At 38.2% G+C, this 19,085-nt stretch overlaps 1 long non-coding RNA gene and 4 other non-coding genes across 19 annotated transcripts in view; all 5 read right to left on the bottom strand.

Annotated features, from left to right (window-relative positions):
• The window catches only part of LOC116079626, a 68,679-nt gene that overhangs the window by 11,702 nt on the left and 37,892 nt on the right, over window positions 1–19,085 (bottom strand). For 8 of the 15 annotated variants that reach the window (XR_004114079.1, XR_004114076.1, XR_004114084.1 and 5 more), the window contains 7 exons: window positions 8,114–8,201; window positions 7,324–7,372; window positions 6,481–6,549; window positions 5,403–5,487; window positions 4,535–4,597; window positions 2,458–2,537; window positions 355–440 (listed from right to left, as the gene is read on the bottom strand). This is a non-coding gene — a long non-coding RNA (uncharacterized LOC116079626). Of the gene's footprint in view, window positions 1–354; window positions 441–1,654; window positions 1,700–2,457; window positions 2,538–2,594; window positions 2,612–4,534; window positions 4,598–5,402; window positions 5,488–6,480; window positions 6,550–7,323; window positions 7,373–8,113; window positions 8,202–13,527; window positions 13,662–19,085 lie in introns of those variants that run through there. The other 7 variants (XR_004114081.1, XR_004114072.1, XR_004114078.1 and 4 more) reach the window with 6 other exon arrangements.
• LOC116081291 lies at window positions 2,192–2,265 on the bottom strand. Its single transcript, XR_004114799.1, has one exon. It is a non-coding gene; the product is annotated as a small nucleolar RNA SNORD113/SNORD114 family (small nucleolar RNA).
• On the bottom strand, window positions 5,039–5,110 carry LOC116081275. Its single transcript, XR_004114787.1, has one exon. It is a non-coding gene; the product is annotated as a small nucleolar RNA SNORD113/SNORD114 family (small nucleolar RNA).
• LOC116081277 lies at window positions 6,953–7,024 on the bottom strand. The gene has a single exon (XR_004114788.1). It is a non-coding gene; the product is annotated as a small nucleolar RNA SNORD113/SNORD114 family (small nucleolar RNA).
• On the bottom strand, window positions 7,860–7,929 carry LOC116081289. Its single transcript, XR_004114797.1, has one exon. It is a non-coding gene; the product is annotated as a small nucleolar RNA SNORD113/SNORD114 family (small nucleolar RNA).

Here is a 19,085-nt window from a genome sequence, read left to right as displayed (position 1 = left end):
ATCATAGATCCAACATCAGTAACCCCCTTGTCTACTAATTTTGGTCCATTGATTGAGCAGCTGGTCAATAGTACTACTGAGAAAATTTCCATTTAGAAAAAAGATTTTCAAAAGACCTAATTGCAAGACCCTTGCGTGTACTTGCAACCTCTAAAGGAGCTTCTGCAGCGATGATTATCGCTCTCAAAGCACACTCTTAATTTGGTCAAACTGTATTAATCATTGTGTTTCATATGCATGACATATGCAATTGGCTATAGCTGCTCTTCAGAGGGAATCAATGGACACGGAACCAATCATTAAAAGCAATAAATAAATGAATAAATCCAACCAAAGAACACAGACTATACTCACACTGTCTCAATCCTGCAGACACAAACATGGAATCTCAAACCACATGACTAGCGGAGAAGGTGGGAATCAGTTTGGAGGTACACATTCTGAGAGTAAAGAGCAGAAAAATTATAAAACGATTAAGATTCTGTTTTCTTATCTATGCATTCTGTCTGCCTCTCTAGCTCATTCTCCATCGTAACACTCATGAAGCCTTTAATGCTCTATGACTTGCTGGTCATTACAGATCAAATGGCCATAGCTCCGATGAGAGCAAGAATATTGCAAATGGTTTTGGATTACTCGTAGGGAATCCACAGTCATTCTGTGTCTACATACACAAGTATATTTTAGGGTGCTTCCATTAATGAGTTAAAAATTATTTTTTATGTTCTGGACACGTGGATGTCGAATCCAGAAAAGCATGCAATCAACCATTTTGAAGTTACCCATTTTAGGTATATATTTGGAATATTTTGATATATTTTGGAATGCACTTATTATATAAGTACTCGTTAGGATCTGGTGTGTGGTTAATACTCTTGTGAGATATGAAAATGAAGCAAAGATAATTATGAGGAACAAGATTATGGTCTGTGCTTTAGTAACATCCTCTAAGTATATCCCTTGTATTCCTCTCTGACTTCATTTGATGATGGACAGGCTGTAAGGTTTGAACAAAGTTGCTTTTCCCAACTCACAGTTTAACATGGTAGCAATCACATCAATAGATACTCTAAGTGAGGTATTTGTACATCTTTGTAGAATGTTATATATTTATTTTCCTGTCAACAAATAACAACACTAAATTTACTTTGGGGTTATTTTGTCAATGACTCTGTCAGTGGGCATAGCTATGAAATATTATAAAATTAACAAGAAATATTGATCTGGCATCTGTAAGTAGAATCCTAAAACCACAGGGTTTAAATGTAAGAACAGAAACAGTAATCATGGTCCTTGATTAATATGTCATATGGCTTAGCATTTATTCCACAATATTCAAGCCCAACAAGTTTTCATTCATCTTTACATTTATTTATTGAGATCCTTATAATTTTGTGCTAATTAGGTGAACATAATTTATAAAAGCTTTTAACTGATAGTCTTAAATATGCTTTAGAGCTATCTAAAGGATCTTTGCACATTCTGTGCACCTTCATATCTATCCTAATTTTACAGATATTAATAAAATCTGTCACATGCTGTTCATGGGCATACTAAATTGACCTCAATAGGATTGACAGGAGCCTAGGAATGACTTTACCAAGACACTTATTAAAGCCACTTAACCAAAGAGCAGATCTGTGGCTTCACTTACATCAGTTGCTGAGCTCTGTCCACATGGTGGTAGGGCAAGCATGGACTGCCCAGGCAGGAAATCATGTGTCAGCACCCATCCAGGGAGTACAAAGATAACAAAAAGATTTATATTTATCCACTTACATCTATATTTCTCCTTTCATTATTTGAGTCAAATTGTTGTGATAGTTTTTTTTAAGAAATCACGTAAAAAGAGAAATAAGAAAAATTTAATAATATTTAAAATTAAGGCCTTGACCATCAAAAGGACTTAAAACATGACTTTTACTATATAAATCACTGTGGATAAAGGTTATATTAACCTTTGTGCAAGTCATTCCAAATAGATTTTCTATATGTGTAAATATCATTGATGATCAAATATTTATGTTCAGGATTGATCAATTCCTTAAATACTTGATATGCATATAGAATTATATCTTGATTCAATGATCCACTATGAAATGATAAGAGTGTATGGCTAATGTCTAATGTGTGCTGCACATGCCTGATTTGCAACCCCTGCATGAGAGGGTCACATGAGGCATCTTATGCTGTGGACCTCAGACCACAAGTGACGTAGTCATCGTCTATGACTTATAATCCCGAAACCTCGTCATCATTGGCCCGTGTTACACCTCTTGTTATCCAATAATACACACGTTTAATGATCTATTCATCACCAATTAAAATGAGAAAGGATGATTGCATTTTGTCTGACAGAATGACTGTCATTCTTGTCTCAATAAATTGTATACTCTATAAAAACATAGAGCAGACCATTGAGGAAAACAAAAAGGAATAATTTGGAATAGTACTCACACAGGACTTGTGAGCACAGAGGGTAGATAGTCAGTGTATGTGCACGGAGCCATATTTCAAGCACACTGGAGCCATTGGTTCTGTGGGGATAAATACAGAGGAAAACTGCCTCATGACCCGGAATAAGCTGTGCATACCTATTAATGTAGATACATATGAACCTGTGAGAATAGCTATCCATTTTCTTTTATCAAAGTGAAGTCTTTAGATCTGCTTAATTTCAGGGTGTGGTGCTTTTTCCCCAAGTTTATTATAAAGCCTGAAAAAAATCAACAATGTCAACACTGAAATACCCGAATCAATATTGATATTTGCTTATATTCCCTATATCTAAAGTGCAGTTTAATGACCTCAGGGGGAATGATAAAACATGATCAATCCATGTAGTATTTAAGGACGGAAAGCATAAGTTATGTAAACAACTAGGGTTCCTTGCTGATCTACATACATTGATAGTTGGCCAACCACTTTTTCATTTATTTATATAATTTTGCACTGACTAATGGACCAATACATCACAACAAATCAAGTTCATTCACTCAAAATTGAGTCAAATATCTTGCTATTTGAAATTTCAAAAATCCACGAACCTCAGTCTGGGTGTCCCATATCTACAACAGAAAGTCTTAGAACCTGTATCAAAGAATATTGATTACATCAGACATTGTGAGTCCATTCTGAGGGGAGGGCTTGTGAGATGGCTCAGCAGGTAAGAGCACCGACTGATCTTCTGAAGGTCGAGAGTTCAAATCCCAGCAACCACATGGTGGCTCACAACCACCTGTAATGAGATCTGACGCCCTCTTCTGGTGTGTCTGAAGAGAGCTAAAGTGTACTCATTTATAATATTAAATAAAATATTAAAAAAAAAAGGCATGCACCATTCTGAGGGGAAAACACAGGTTATAACAATGAATCCACTTTCTATACTCATCTAAGTCTTACTAAATTCACTGAGACATTAGGATAAGCTTGTAGATTGGACAGTGGAAGATAAATCAACAGTCACTTAAAAATTATTTGGGTCATTAATGTTGTATTCCTTTACAAAATAAAATCTTTGCAAATCTCCCCAAGTGCGAGTGTGTCTGTGTTTGTGTGTATCTAAGTGTATATTCAAGTTCATCTGCATGTGTATGCATGTGGAGGACAGATGTTCATTTCATACGTTACTCAGGAATCCATCAACCTTGTGTTTTTAAGATGGGATTTTTCCCTGGATGGTGGTGGGGCAAGCCTTTAATCCTAGCACTTGGGAGGCAGAGGCAGGCGGATTTCTGAGTTTGAGGCCAGCCTGGTCTACAGAGTGAGTTCCAGGACAGCCAGGGCTACACAGAGAAACCCTATCTCAAAAAAACCAAAAACAAAAAAAAGAAACAAAAAAAACCAAACAAACAAAAAAAAAAAAGATGGGATCTTTCATTGGTCTGCAGCTTGTCACTTAACCTCAGATGACAGACTACCAAGTCCCAAAGACCCACCTATCTCTTATTCCCCAAGAGCAAATGCCACAACACACATAGGCCTCAGCAGGTACAGGTCAAAACAGAAATATATATGGAGCTGTCTCGTTGCATATGGGATCCTTTGTCCCTGCAACTTGAAGGAAACACCACAAAAACTTTATATTATTAAAATGTGTCTAAGTAAATAGAGCCAGTCACCATTGCAAACAACGTGCCTTTTCTGAAGTTGTGTTGGATTGTATTACCTATCTTCTTGTCTCACAATGGACTGCACTCTGGCTTCATTAACATAAATGATGTGTTTTTTCTATACTTATGATAGTGTCATTACTGCTGTCCATTCATAGATATTTTACAATATCAATAACAGACTATATCATACATATGAAAGCTAACTGTTTATATTACTAAGCATGTTTTAGAGTGGTCTAAGGGAACATGGGTGATTCAGTGTATCTTCAGATCAATTTTCACCTTAAAGATATTAATGAAGCATGCACAGGATATGTTATATCTGTCATTAATCGTGGGTGTAATTCTTGAGTAATGCTTAATTCATTTATCAATAAGCAGAAGCAGTAAGAACACAAGAACGTGAACTATATACTTACACTATGTGCCCAAGACCCTAGACTATCCATGGACTCCATGATCCACATAGATGGGCAGTGCAGCTTGAAATGATACACAGAGATGAAAAGGAGAACAGATTATAAAGATAATTAGGTTCTATGCAATTATGAGCCTTGGATTAGTTCCTTTTATTTTATCCATCTAGTTATATGAAGCTGTGATACATTCTTCTCTAGAAAATAAGCAGGAGACCTAATTCTTAACTTAACAAGAATTTAGGCCACAATTTTAAACAGTACACAGAATCCTCAGCTAAGGAATTACACCTCTGGACATTTATTAGTAGTGGATTTCTGAATGTTGATATTTATATTGTTAGTATTACTATTTGGTATTTTTTTTATAATTGGAGACTGCTTTGCCTTCTTTCATTTAGTATAATCTAACTATGAGTAGAACAAAAACATGACAACCTAAGGATTGCAACATACTAAGCAACACCCAATATATCTGATACACCTTCACAATACACATGTTTGGGTGTGGACCTCAGACTCCCAGACCTGTAGTCATGATCCCTGGATCATACATCATCAGTGGTCATCATAGATCCAACACTGTCCTTTTCCTTTCTCATTACCTAATTATGTGTATACACACAGAATATTTACATAACTATTCATCACAAATCCTAGCACAAGATCCTGGTTATTGAAATTATTAAGCCACCCTGCCTCTCTGTTTTATCTCTTAATTTTGGAAATCCTCAACACAATGTTCATGGTCATACTGTGTTGACCACCCACTCATATTTGACCTGACTGGAGGCTATGCCTGCCTTTGCCAAGACATGAGCATCTCATTAAGGCCAAGAAATTGGAAGACAAGAAATTTGACTTCACTTACATCAGTTTCTATGCTTTCTACAAATGGGGATAGGGTAGCAATGGACCTCCGAGCCATGAAAACAATGGGTGAGTCAATATTCATCCTAGGAGTACAATGAAATAAAGATAATATAAATATTGATATTTTATATAATTACTTATATATTTCTGCTTTCATGTTTTATGTAAAATTAATGTCTTATAGAAAAAATAAAAAAAAATTAAAATTAAGGCATTTCCCCTCACTAGTGCTGAAGCTATTACTTCTACCTGTATCTGGGCTGGGATAAAAGTTATATACATCAATATACTGATTAATTTATAATGGACTTCCATAATTCCGATGTGTAATATCATTAAGAGAGAGAAAGGGAGAGAGAGAGCGCAGAAATCATGGAGAGAAAGAAAGAAAACAGAGAAAATACAAGAGAAAGGTGAAGACAGCCAGAGGGAGAGAAGAGGAGGAAAGGTGTGAGGCAGAGAAGGAAGGGTGCAAGCAAAGAATGCACAGGGGACTGTTTGTCCCTGAAACGTCAAGGAAACAGCAAAAATAATGTTATAATGCTATAATGTGTCTAAGTAAATAAATACAATTGCCACTGCCGAAAGACAGGGAGATCAGACTCTTGGCCTTTTCTACAGTCAGGTTGGACTGCAGGAATAATCCTTTTTCAGGAGGGAGGTCTTCACTAGCCTGAACACTGGCTTTTAAAACTGAGATAATGTGATTTTGAAATTCATGATAGTGCCAAGACAGCTGCTATTCCACAGCAATAGGACAATGTTAAGGTCGGTTTATATTAAATAGGTAGAGATACATAGATAAGTAGATAGATAGATAGATAGATAGATAGATAGATAGATAGATAGATAGATAGGAGCTATCAAATAACATTCTCATGTATGCTTTAGATCTATCTATAAGATTCCTTGCAGATTCAGTACGTCTAAAGATCAATTTTAATTTTGAAGATATTAATATGACATGTCCTGTGCGGTATCTGTCATTAACTGTATGTGTCATTCTTGAGTAATTTGTAGTTCATTCAACAGTAATGAAAAGGCAGGAAGAACACAAGAACATGAGCTATACTTACATGGCCGACCATGCTCCCAGAGAGTAGCGTAGCCATGGGCCTCATGATGCAGACAGAAGGGTGACATGGCTTGGGAAGACACACGGAGATGAAAAGAAGAACAGATCACAAACATAATTAGGTTTTATCCAATGACCCTTGTGTTATTACTTTTTATTTTACCAAGCTAATTATGTGAAGCTGCATTATATTCTTCTCTAGAAAATAAGCAGGAGACCTGATTCTTAACCTAACAAGAATTTTGGCCACAGTTTTAAACAGCACACAGAATCTTCAGCTAACAAATCGCCCCTCTGGACATTTATTACAAGTAGATTTCTGAACTTTGATATCTATACTATTAGTATAACTACTTGGTATTACTTTCATAATTGGAGAATGTTTTGTCCTCTTTCATTGACTATAAGAAGAATAAAAACATGAGAACCTAAGGACTGTAAGACACTAAGCTCCACAGTACACGTGTTTGGGTGTGGACCTCAGACTCCCAGACCTGTAGTCATGATCCCCGGATCATACATCATCAGTGGTCATCATAGATCCAACCCTGTCCTTTTCTTTCTCTCTAACTTTCTCCTTTTATTAACAACTATATGTGTCAGTTATAATATTTACATAACTCTTCATCACAAATCCTTGCACAAGATCCTGGTATACTGAAATTATTCAACAGATCTTGTGTCACTCTGGCTCTGTCTTTTCTCTTAATTTTGGAAATGCCCAACATAGTATATATATGATCATACTGAGTGGACCTTACTGGAGCCTATGCCTGCCTTTGCCAAGACAGGAGTATCTTACCATGGCCACCCAAACCAAGACAAGAACATTGACTCCACTTACATCAGTCTGCATGCTTGTTAAACATGGTGGATACAGCAGCATGGACCTTCTAGGCAGGAAACAATGTGTTCAGCAGCATCCATCCAGGGAGAACAAAACAGCAAAGATAATAAAAAGATTGGTATTTTCCAATTCTTTCTACGTTTCCACTTTCATTATTTGTTACTTAAGATTCAAATTGTTATGAAAGTTTCTTAAGAAATCAAATAACATTTCAAATGAAGATCTTGACCGTCACTAGAGTGTAAGCCATTAATAATCCTGAGGTTGTCAACTTCGATAAAGGTTATATACTTCTTCATGCTGATGATTTCTTAACAGACTTTCAGGTTTTTCCAAATGGATTAGTAGCATTTGTGGTCAAATTTTTATTTTCATAATTAGTTGATGCACGTTCATTGATGCTTATATCATGATTCATTCATCATGATATAAGAAAATGTATGGGAGTGCCTGACTCTATTGTACAATATGCACTGCCCATGTCTAACTTTCACCCTTTTTTTCCCAGAGGGGCACTTGAGAAATCTTATGGTATGAACCTCAGAATCCAGTATGTTGTCATCGTCCATGACTTATAATATAGACAAGGTCATCATTGGTCCATCTTTGCCTTTTTCTTCTCTAGTAATATATGCATTGCGTTGCTTAACACACCAATTCAGTCATAATAAAAATGTCTATGAATAGGAACAGCCTAAGAACAAGTCTATATTGTTCTTCAGAATAATGCAATCCCTTGCTGGGATGCACTCAATCAGCAAACAGAATAATTTTGAATATTACTCACATGTCTTGGAATGTCATGTAAATACTGAGTGTAACTGTAGAACTTGCAAGGAAGACCCGACGTTTAACAAAAACTGCCACCAGTGGTTCTGAGGGATGAGCACATTGAATGAAAATTGGATGACTTATCTTGTGTAAGCTTTGTAAAACTTTTGATGTTTATAAATCTGTGGTAATAGCCATATACTGTCATTTAATAAAATTTATGTTTGAGTCTGAATTATTTGAGCGTGTGATGAGGATTTGAAACATTTTTCTTTTTTCTTTTTGGTTTTTTTCGAGACAAGGTTTCTCTGTGTAGCCCTGGCTGTCCTGAAACTCACTCTGTAGACCAAACTGGCCTCGAACTCAGAAATCCGCCTGCCTCTAACTCCCAAGTGCTGGGATTAAATGTGTGCGCCACCACCGCCCAGCTTGAAACATTTTTCTAATAAAGTTTAAGAAATTAAGAATGCCTTCTTTTTTCCCTTCTGATATCAGAACAGAGACCCATAGTGAACTGGGAATCCAGAAGTTATGAACAAAGATTCGAGCATTGAGGAATTAGAATCATACAAATCCATCCCTCTATAATCTGAAACAAAGGGCACTTATATAAGCATCCTGGGGACAAACCAATACAAAGAGGAAAAGTAATATTTCGTTCTATAGATGGTCATGTTGGAGGTTCGTCTAATCTCAAATTTTTATAGCCAAAATAACTCTGATTACTATAGGTCAACAAAAATCAATGGGACTAAGGAATAAGCTCACTGGCAAAGGCATCCACTCACTGGGATTCCAGTAAGGAAGAACTTTCCTGTAACTGCAGACTAGACAAAAGCATGAACACCAAGATTGGTTCATGGCTCTCTCCAGCTGCTTGCCTGGGAAGAGTGAAATATTCGGACTGAACCTAGGCAAAAGGAAGTAGCTCGAAGCCCATTCTCAGCCTGTGATGCTGTCTGGCTGTACATGGGATTCACTGGCCCTGCAACTTCAAGGAAGAAAACAAAAACTTTTAATAAATACATGAAGGAAAAAATGTGAGGGGCTCCATTTATTAGCTTTTCTAATTTAAGTGGTACTATAACTATCCACTTCTCTCATAATAAAAGGTCCTGCAAGTTGACTTCATTAATTGAGATAGTAATGTCCTTTTTCTATATGACAATGCCATTACAACTGCTATTCCACAGAAATAGGATAATAGATTAATGTTCAGCCATGGAAAGATTAACACATGTTTCTAATTATTTAAATTAAAGTGAGGGTCAGAATTGAAATACAGTGGAGGGTGGACCAGCAACCATACTTTTTCATCCAGGGCCTGCTGTCAGCTTAGATTCATGTGTATGCCCCCTTCTACAAAGATTTTATTTAGTTAATAATCATCTTAAATAAATATTTTGTGCTTCCCTTTAAAGAACACATAATATGTCAACACAACACACATTTATCCAAATGTTCCTCGCCCCACGGCATAAGCCTTGATCAATACATTGCTACCATGTCAAGCTCCATAAGTACATTAGTAAAGATTCCTATTGCATTACTCCCATATCTGAAAGAAAATGAGCCATTTTGTTAGTGTTCATGTATAGGGTCCATGGTTGATTCATACACTGCTTTAGTGCACAGAAGCCCAAGAATACAACCTGTGTTATTTTTTAATTGGCAGATTAAGCTCATATTCCAAAGAGATAATAAATGGGATTTTTCATGATGAATCTCTGAGTGACATGACAGGGCTTAGTCAAAGTCCTCCATTCAGACACCCCAGGGTACTGACCATTGATTCACATGAGCAACCTTTGACCTCTGTCTTTTTCTTTCAGACACAGTTTTGCTTATTGACCCAGTCATAGCTTCACGGCGGGGGCAAAAGAATAAATATTCATGAATTGAAAAGAACTAGCCAAGAACAATAGAGTGTTTGTAGCCAGGGTCTCCTTAAGGGTTCTTTCTTTTCTCCTTGCTTAGCTCTCTCCTGGCTTCTTTTTCCAGGGGCCTTCAGTAAACCATGGATGGATCAATTCGCAGGTCCGCCTCAAAGCCAACACATCTGTCTCTCTTTCCTCTTCCTGTGTGCACTCTTCTCTGTGAGTGTCCAATATCCCTTTGTAGAATAATAGAAACCTGATACTAACTGCATATCCGATACAGTGCCCCAAAGGCTCAGGTAGCTACTGAGTACTTGCATGTGGGCCAAAGCAACAGAGAGACTGGATTTTACACTTCAGCTCCCAGTAGTGACTCTATATATAAGCAGCTATGTGAGTATGGTGGCAGCTGTACTGGATATGCAGGCCCACATGATTGAGTAGGTAACTTTGAAGTAAACTGCAGCACACACAATAAAATGGTCTGTAAGTAAAATATGCCAATTAGATTCATGGCAATTGCTTCCTATTACATCCATATCATTGGTTTGTAAACTTTCCTAATTCAATGAACACTACAAAGAAATCAGCCCTCACTGACAGGATTCTTTGATGATTATGGAGTCAGAAAGCCTCTTATCTACAATGGTAATAGCTAACTCCTCATCTCAGAGAGTAATTGAGTCTGCTATAGCCTTCATTCTGTGGTGTCAAATACCAAGTTTTAAAACAATGAGCTATATAGATTTAGATCACTTTAAACAGCATTAGTTTGATTCTAAAATATTCATGAAGAAAATTCCCATTTTTTTCATTGACCCAAGAATAGGCCACCTTTTTTATTTGTCTAACTATTCCTTTGAAATGATAAAATGAATCAAGTTCAATTCATCACTTAGAAACAGGAATGATCAAGATTGTGCCTTCCTGTCTCACGGTTCTCACCTCAGAGGCAGAAGAATCCCTTTTCCAATTGACTACTTTTGAAAGAAAATGAATGAATTTATAGTATACTCCTGTAAAGTGTATAATTAGCAGACAGTTATCAAAAAAAGAAATAAATCATAAAAATAGAAAATAAAATGAAACCTGAATTTAAAGACAAAATATTCTGGATGGTTTTTTTGCTTTTAGTGAGAGGAGGCCCAATGAACACTATCACTTGGCAGAGACCAAGTATCACTATGGAGCTCAGATAAGCACTGAACTTGTGGCTACTGCTAACTACACACACCACACACACACACACACACACACACACACACACACACACACACACTTTCTCTCTCTCTCCCTCTCCCTCTCTCTCCTTCTCTCAGTGGGATTCAATGTTATAAGAATTGGCAATGACTGTCTATGTGATGCTTCATGATGGCCTGCACCTAACTCTTTTAATATTGACCTGGTTATGTATCTCATACCTTAACAATTTGTCATTAAAAAAAATGGCAGTCTATATCTGCATGAACTGTGAACTCCCCTGGTCCACATAGCCAAGCTCTAGGACCATTTCTAATTTGGACACAGGAGGACACTTTTAAAACACAGGCCTCAGAGTTCCATAGGCTTTAAGCACAGCATCTGTGACGCAGGCACCTGCTAATCCCACCACTGACTGCTACTCACGGGCATGGCATGTGGTTTGGAAAACAGATAGTCCAGCTGAGAAACTTATATATTTTTTTGTTAAACTAATTTGAACTTAACTGTTCATCGGGAGATACCTCTAATGAGGTCTGTGTAACGCCTACAGAGGAAGTTCCCCATTGTTGTTTCAGTGGACCTGAAGTGGGTGTGTACGATTATTGTCGATTGACTGATTGATTGATTGACTTATGATTGATTATGTGCTTGTTCACTTTTTAAATTGTTAAATTAAAAAAAATTTAAATTAACTTTGAGGTAGGGTTAAGGCTAGTCAGTAACTCATAGTAATCCTCCTGCTTCAGTCTCATAAGTATTAGGATTACAAATACCCACCATCATTCTAATTCCTGGTGGTGGATTCAAACATGAAGCTATTCTTTCAGCCACTTATAATAATAGCAACATCCATATGAACACTTAGGATAATGAGAATTAATTTATGTTCATATTTGTATACTCATGAAGTGATCCAAAAATTAGTTTTTTTTAAAAAAAAACAAAAAGAGTTTCTCGACCATACTACTGGGGTGCATTATTATTTCCAGAAGAAAAGAAGTGCGAGTCTGTGATAAACATTTATTTCAGTCTTCAGTCTTCATGGGTGCTAGGACAGCACCCATGTTCCAAGGGCTAGACATATGTCTGAGGCTTTGCAAATTGTGCTCTTCATCAAAATACTTTTATATTAGTGTGTTTAGTAAAATGTCTCATATTATTATTAATGAATGATCCCATTTATATTAGTTTTGCTGGTTTGATGCTATATGAAATACATAACTTTGTTACCTAAGTTTATTGGACCATTTTAAAGTAAGCCATGCTACGAGCAACTCAGCACTAACTCCAAACAACAGCCTAGAGGGCGTGGCTAGGGCCTCTCATGAAAGTGAATAACAGCCTTTGCTTCATTAGCCCCTTTCAGAACTCGAAACAGGATGAGGCAGAGACTTTCTGCCTTCTACTAGTGTACTGATTGACAGACAAGTAACTGCACACACGAACAAGGAAAAGCCCAGTTCCCATAGACACAGTGGATGGACCTCACAGCCACATACCATATTTAATTGGGACACTGAGTTCAGATATCCCATGCACACTAGTCATAGACCTGCAATTCTGTGCTTCTACTTAGTCATACTAGTTTTGACTTATTCATGGATTCACTAATAATATAATCAATATCCATGAATTAGAGGAGGAACAATACTTGGAAATACAAATACATCTTGAGAGTGCATATCCCACAGAGCTAAAGACGACCCTTTCTGCTGTGAATGATTTTAGCTCTGTGTATCCTATCAATTGCAGTCATTCACATAGCTTCTCTCACTTAATATCTATATTAAGAAAAAAGAAAGGAAGGAAGGAAGAAAAAAAGAAAAGAGAAAAGAAAAGGAAAGGAAAGGAAAGGAAAGGAAAGGAAAGGAAAGGAAAGGAAAGGAAAGGAAAGGAAAGGAAAGGAAAGAGCTGGGCTGTGGTGGCACAGGCCTTTAATCCCAGCACTTAGGATGCAGAAGCAGGCAGATTTCTGAGTTCAAGGCCAGCCTGATATACAGAGTGAGTTCCAGAGCAGACAGGGCTACACAGAGAAACCCTGTCTCAAAACAAACAAACAAACAAAAATATCTATATAAAGATGGCACAATGAACTACTACCATCTGATGAGAAGATTCATTGTTTCATTATATTTTCCTCTCAGTGAGGGGACCATGAAGGGAATACAATGGAGGAGTATCCAGATCCATTATGACCCAAATCATGTTAAAAAAAACACTCTGGAATTGGTTGAAATACACTCATCTTTTCATCCTGAGGAATTTGGTAGGGAGGAAGTGGATCCACCCGGATTATTAACTCACAAAACATTCTCATCACTGGTCAGCTCACAGCCAATTTCGAACCTACCATTCTATGGGCATGATGGTGCCCCTTTCCCCACAAGGTTGTGAAGTTTGATTCCCACTTATGTCTCTGTCTGCCCTCCTTCTCTACAGATGTTCCCCACACTGTAGTCTTGAAGCAATGCCAGGCACACTCTTCTGGGGAGTAAAAGGCAAACATTCAATGAACTGGTGTCATTTAACGTTGGGGGGAACTGCACTTAGGGGTGATCAATTAGCCATAAGCTTCAGTTTGCATTCTAGCTGGAACACTTGGGAAGGTAGCAACTCCTTTATATTTATTACTTTATGGGATTTAAGCGAGAATAGCACTTTATATTTATGAACCTGCATGTGTTTTATTTTAAATAATGTAATGAACACCACTGAACCCAGCAGTAAGAAGAAGAAAAATAACTCTAATTATTAGGAACATCTGGTGTGTTTGTTATCGACATACATAAAAAGCAAGGTTGTCTTTTAGGTGGGACTTTGTGCAAGACTGGAGGTGAGAGATTTACCATACGGTATAATCTTTGTTATGGCCCAAGCTTAACTTTCCTGGATGTGTGCTTATATGTGCACATACACATTCATGTGGGTTTGTGTTCACATGTGACCATGTGAGGACAACCTTGGGTGCCAGTTCTCAGAAGCTATCCATCTTGTTTGAGTTTCTCTCTGGCCTGGAGCTAGCAATTCCAGATGCCCAGTACTACAGCTATACACATCGCACTCACCTGTCTTGCTCATTTGATCATTTGTTTTTTAAACTTACATGGGCCACCAGAATTCAAGGCCAATACCAGACTGACCTATCTGCCCAGCCCCTGTCAAACTCTCACACTAACTGATGAGTTTAATTTCTCATAGGATAATTTTTCCAGCAGAATTTGAAAGTTTGCAGCCATCACACCAAGACTGGAACACTAATAAGGGAAATTCCTAGGTGCACCACTGGGAGACCTGGAAAATCTCTGCCTTCCTGTGCAGTACAGGAGAGGGCAGGGCCAATGCTCAACTGCTCAACTTAAAAACAAAGAAAGAAACAAAAAAGAAAGCTGACTGAGATACAAATTTAGGAAGTGTCCCTTCACAGACTTCAGTAGATTTGACCCCCCATTCTGGGTAAGCCCCCTAAGTGCTGTTGTTTGGTTTACTCTACCAGTTGTCAAGTGTAGCAAACCTATTTGCATTTGTTTCAATAAAATTGCCTAGATTTTATCAATCAGTAGGTGGACTGTGTGGATGTCTCACTGTTGCTGTGTGTAGGTGCCCACAAATTACAGAAATGGATCTCCTTTCCTTGCCACTGGGCAACTTGCCTCAACTTGCCTTCTGCATCAAGAATCATATAACTTCTAAGACAGCTATGCACCTCCGCTAACCAACCCATACTATATTAAATGCTTTTAAAAAAAAGTACAAGTATACCATCAGGTTCTTCCTTTTTTGTTTTATTTTAATTCATTTATATCCTGCATGCACACATGTGTGTGTGTGTGTGTGTGTGCGGTCTGTATGTAGGTCAGAGGACAACGTGGAGGACTCTGCTCTTCTCTATGAGATTTCAGAGGTGGAATTTTGATCACCAGGCTTGCTCACAAGAGCCTTTCCAAGTGGAACCATCCATCTGCCCTATCTTGAAGGTTTTGTTTGTTTTGTTTTGTTTTGTTGCTTTATTTTGTTTTTGTTTGAGGATGACCATCTTTGCAATTGTACCTTTTTTATCTTATATGCATCACTATATTGTTTATTTATGACTAATTTCATTACAAGAATGTGCGTTGTGCCATGAATCCACAAAGATCGGGCTTTGAGGACTCAACTCTATTGGATGCAGACACCAGTTTGCAATAGTCCTCAGATTTCATAAGGGTTTAATCACTGTCCTCGGTCAGAAACCCCATGCTCCTCATCATTGGCCTATGCTGGGTGTTTGCGCCACTCCTTGACTGATTGGTTCACAATTAACAACACACAATCCCCAGAACAAGGTCTTTGGGTTGGGGCTGTCTCATCTTGGGATATTCAGACGGCATCGTTTCCATCAGGGTGCATGCTCCAAGGCACACTATTGAGTATTAGCATCTCTGTTTTGGATCCAATCCACATCTAATTTTTGTGTGGTTCAGTTTTATTTAATTCATCAATATGTCAAAGATGGCTCCATGAAACGTAATGAAGCTCTCCTGTCCCATCTTCCACCTCAGAAACACTCATAGGCTCATGAGCTAGCATTTACATGGGGGCCTTCCCAAAGAACTACTGTACGGGAGCTAAGCTCAACCACAATGCAAAAAGTAACACTGAAGTTCTGGGGGCAAGTTAAATAACTATTTCTCCTTTAAAATCATTTCTGCTAGGCCAATTTGGGTTAAACATGATTTTGTAAGTTAATGGTTTTAGGTAGGTGAGGATTACTAATTTTGAAATTGATCAACTAGCAAGCCTAAACACGAATCCAGACAGAGGCCAGGAACTAAGAACCTTATCACTTCCTCTTCTATGCTCCTTACTCAGGGCAATGGGTCCACATAAAATAATTAAATCAGGGGTCCTACATCCACCACAAGAGGGAAAAGAAGATTTAGAATTTAGTGGATCAAGTAGAACTATGTAATAATAAAGTTTACATTTAATATCAAAATTCTGATTTTCAATGTAGGAAATGCCCAAGAGTAAGTTCTTCAGCGATTACAAACTTCTGTAAACCAGGTGGCTATTTAACAAACTGCTAGCTCATGCACTTTGCTTTTCTTAATGACCAATGAACACCCAAGCAACTCTATTAACTACAGCTACTAACATACTCAATATGAAAGCAAGTTACAGACTCTGTCCTATGTCACTTTGGATTAACAAGCACACTTGCTTGTCAGTAGGCAATACCATGAGTTATCTTTGGTTTATTGCACCTATTTCACAAATAGGTGTGTCTTCCTTACTTTATATACCTACTTCCTATTTATATATTAATTCTCTTGAAATAACAAATTGCATACCATTGAGCCAAAAATCCCAGGGGCAAGTTGGCTAAATTTTTCCAACTTCTGCTTGAAGACAATTTCTACAAAATAAATAAATAAATAAATTAATAAAATCGTTGCAGTCTCTCTCTGAGTAAATGACCTCAGAGTTTACCCAGGCTTTGCCAAAGGTGTTGACTCAGACACTTTCACCACCAGACACCATGGGCACAGGCATGGCTGCCTATTCTTCAATAACACTGTCTTGAGTTGTTGAGGCTATGCATAGATTCATAAGTAATGATGACTCCATCAGCAGCCCTTTTCTTGTAGAACAAAGGATCTGTATTCTTTATCTCTGAGGGCCACTGGCTAGAGACTGGCTTCTTGTCAAGACCTGTCTCATGATAGGTGTCTGTCTATCCCTTAAGAAAAACAGGCTTGACAAGATTGCACACACCTGACAGAATTGATACCTGTTGTCTGTCCCCTATTGTACTTCTGCTTATGAGGAGTACACAGTGAGCTGTTTGATAGTGATGGGCTCTGTGAAACAAACATGGCTAAGGGATTACAAGGGTAGCTAAAGGTGTGGAATGACCAACATCTGCTTAGGAATGGTCCTTAGTGGGATTCAACTGAATTAGGAACAACTATCTGAGACCAGTAACCAACACAGGACAAAAACTTAATGATAATGGACCCCTAAACAAAATGTCAAGAGCCCCAACTCTTGAGTAGATCTAGCAACAATCCTTGTCGCACAATACTCTTTTGTAATAATTGGCCACAGGCTAATTTGATAAGAAAAGTAAAACCTAAGCTGAGAATGAATGGAGCTTGTTGGGCTCTGCCACACCCAACTCACTGCTAGTATAGAAATAAAGAAGCCAATGTATCCACAGCTCCAAAAGGCAAGGACACAGCCCCCCTCACCCCCACTATTCCCTAAAGAAGGATATAAAAGACTTCAGAGTCATACACGGGTTTAATCACAATATCCTAGTTCAGCTACTCCATGGTTCTCATCACTGATCCAGAAAAGCCTTCCTCCATCTCTCCCCTCTTGTTAATTCATTAGTCCGTAGGACACAACATAATATTCCAGGGGCAAAAATCTCCCTTATGAAGGCGTCCATCTCCCTTAACCATGGAGCTCAGGGAAGAGCCACCTTCTGCAGCACCTAGGTCTCCTCTCTGTCTGCTTTCGCTGCTGCTCTGATGGACCTTGCACTAGTGAACATGACAGTCTGATGGAAGATAATGAAGCTAGCATCATCTACCACTTATGATGCCCTCCATAGCAGCCAAGGCCACACTGATAGGCAAATCTTCAAATCAATGCGGTAGGAAATTAAAAACAACAGTAAACAGTTCTCACAATATCCTGATTCAGATGCCCCGTGGTACTCATCACCGGGCCAGACAAGCCTTCCTTCCTCCACGTCTCCCTTCTTGGGCCAATTCTTTAGTCCATAGAACACAACGCAATGTTCCAGGGGCAAAATCTCCCTTACAGGATATTGCCATTTTTTAAAAATCACTGCCACTACATCAAATTTGATGAAATTTTTTTTTATGATTCCTAGCACTTTCCCAACACTGGTTCATTCTTAGAGACCTTTAACTTATTGTTTGAAACCTGTATTACTTTAAGCTACTACAAAAATACCTGAGCAAAGCATCCCAAGAGAGACCACAAGCCTGGTGTCTCACTCTCTATTCCTTACGTGTGGAGCTACCTGCCGCAATTTTGTTCCTTAGAAAAACTCAGAAAGTCAGCTGTCTATGAACATTCTGTGGAAGAAAAATAGACTTAGCAAGATTTAGAAATTTAAACAGAGCCTAATTAGGTTTCTTTTTAATGAACCAGGGCTTCTCTGAGACAATGTAAAAGACATCGTTGGTTCTACTACCCCATAAGGCCTATCACTATTAAAAATATAGCTATTCAAAATATCCCCTCATCCAGGTTCATACAGGCTATGAATCTCTTTTATTAGACCATCATCAGACAGTATTAGATAAATGCTCATCACTATTTCATGCTGTATCCTAACTGCAATCTCTGACATATGCTTAAATTCTTTGAATGTACATCCTAAGAAACTCCAATGGCAGTTACAAGTAGCTTTGGTAGACAGAGTTGACCGGAAGTTTCTTTATCAAACAGAAGAAAGTTTAAGACAAGAGAAAAGTGTTTGTACCTGGAAGGAAACTAGACAAAGAAAAGCAAATGAGATCAAAAGAAAAGAACAAGAAAAATAACAGAAATTAGAGGAATAAAAATCAATAAAATCAAAACTACAAAGTCATCTCCAGCCAGTGGCACAGGTGAGCTAACTGCAAGCCTTCCCCTCCCCCTCCTCCTCCTTGTCCTCTTCCTCCCCCTCCCCCTCTCCTGCTTCTTGTTCTCTTCCTCCTCTTCCTCCTCCTCCTTCTCCCCTGCTCTCAGCCCCTCCTCCAAAGGATCACACAGGATCTGCTCTGCCAACCTCCCTTCTCCAGACTCCTCCCAGGAGCTAACTCTGACAGACTTTCCTTAGAAACCTATAGACTACTCTAGCCCTGGGAGCAGAAGGACTGATGGTAGACTTGCCCCCCCCCCCCCCCC

This window comes from Mastomys coucha, unplaced genomic scaffold (assembly GCF_008632895.1).
Source record: "Mastomys coucha isolate ucsf_1 unplaced genomic scaffold, UCSF_Mcou_1 pScaffold6, whole genome shotgun sequence".
Lineage (NCBI taxonomy): Eukaryota > Metazoa > Chordata > Mammalia > Rodentia > Muridae > Mastomys > Mastomys coucha.
This window is presented reverse-complemented; position numbering and strand designations above follow the sequence as displayed.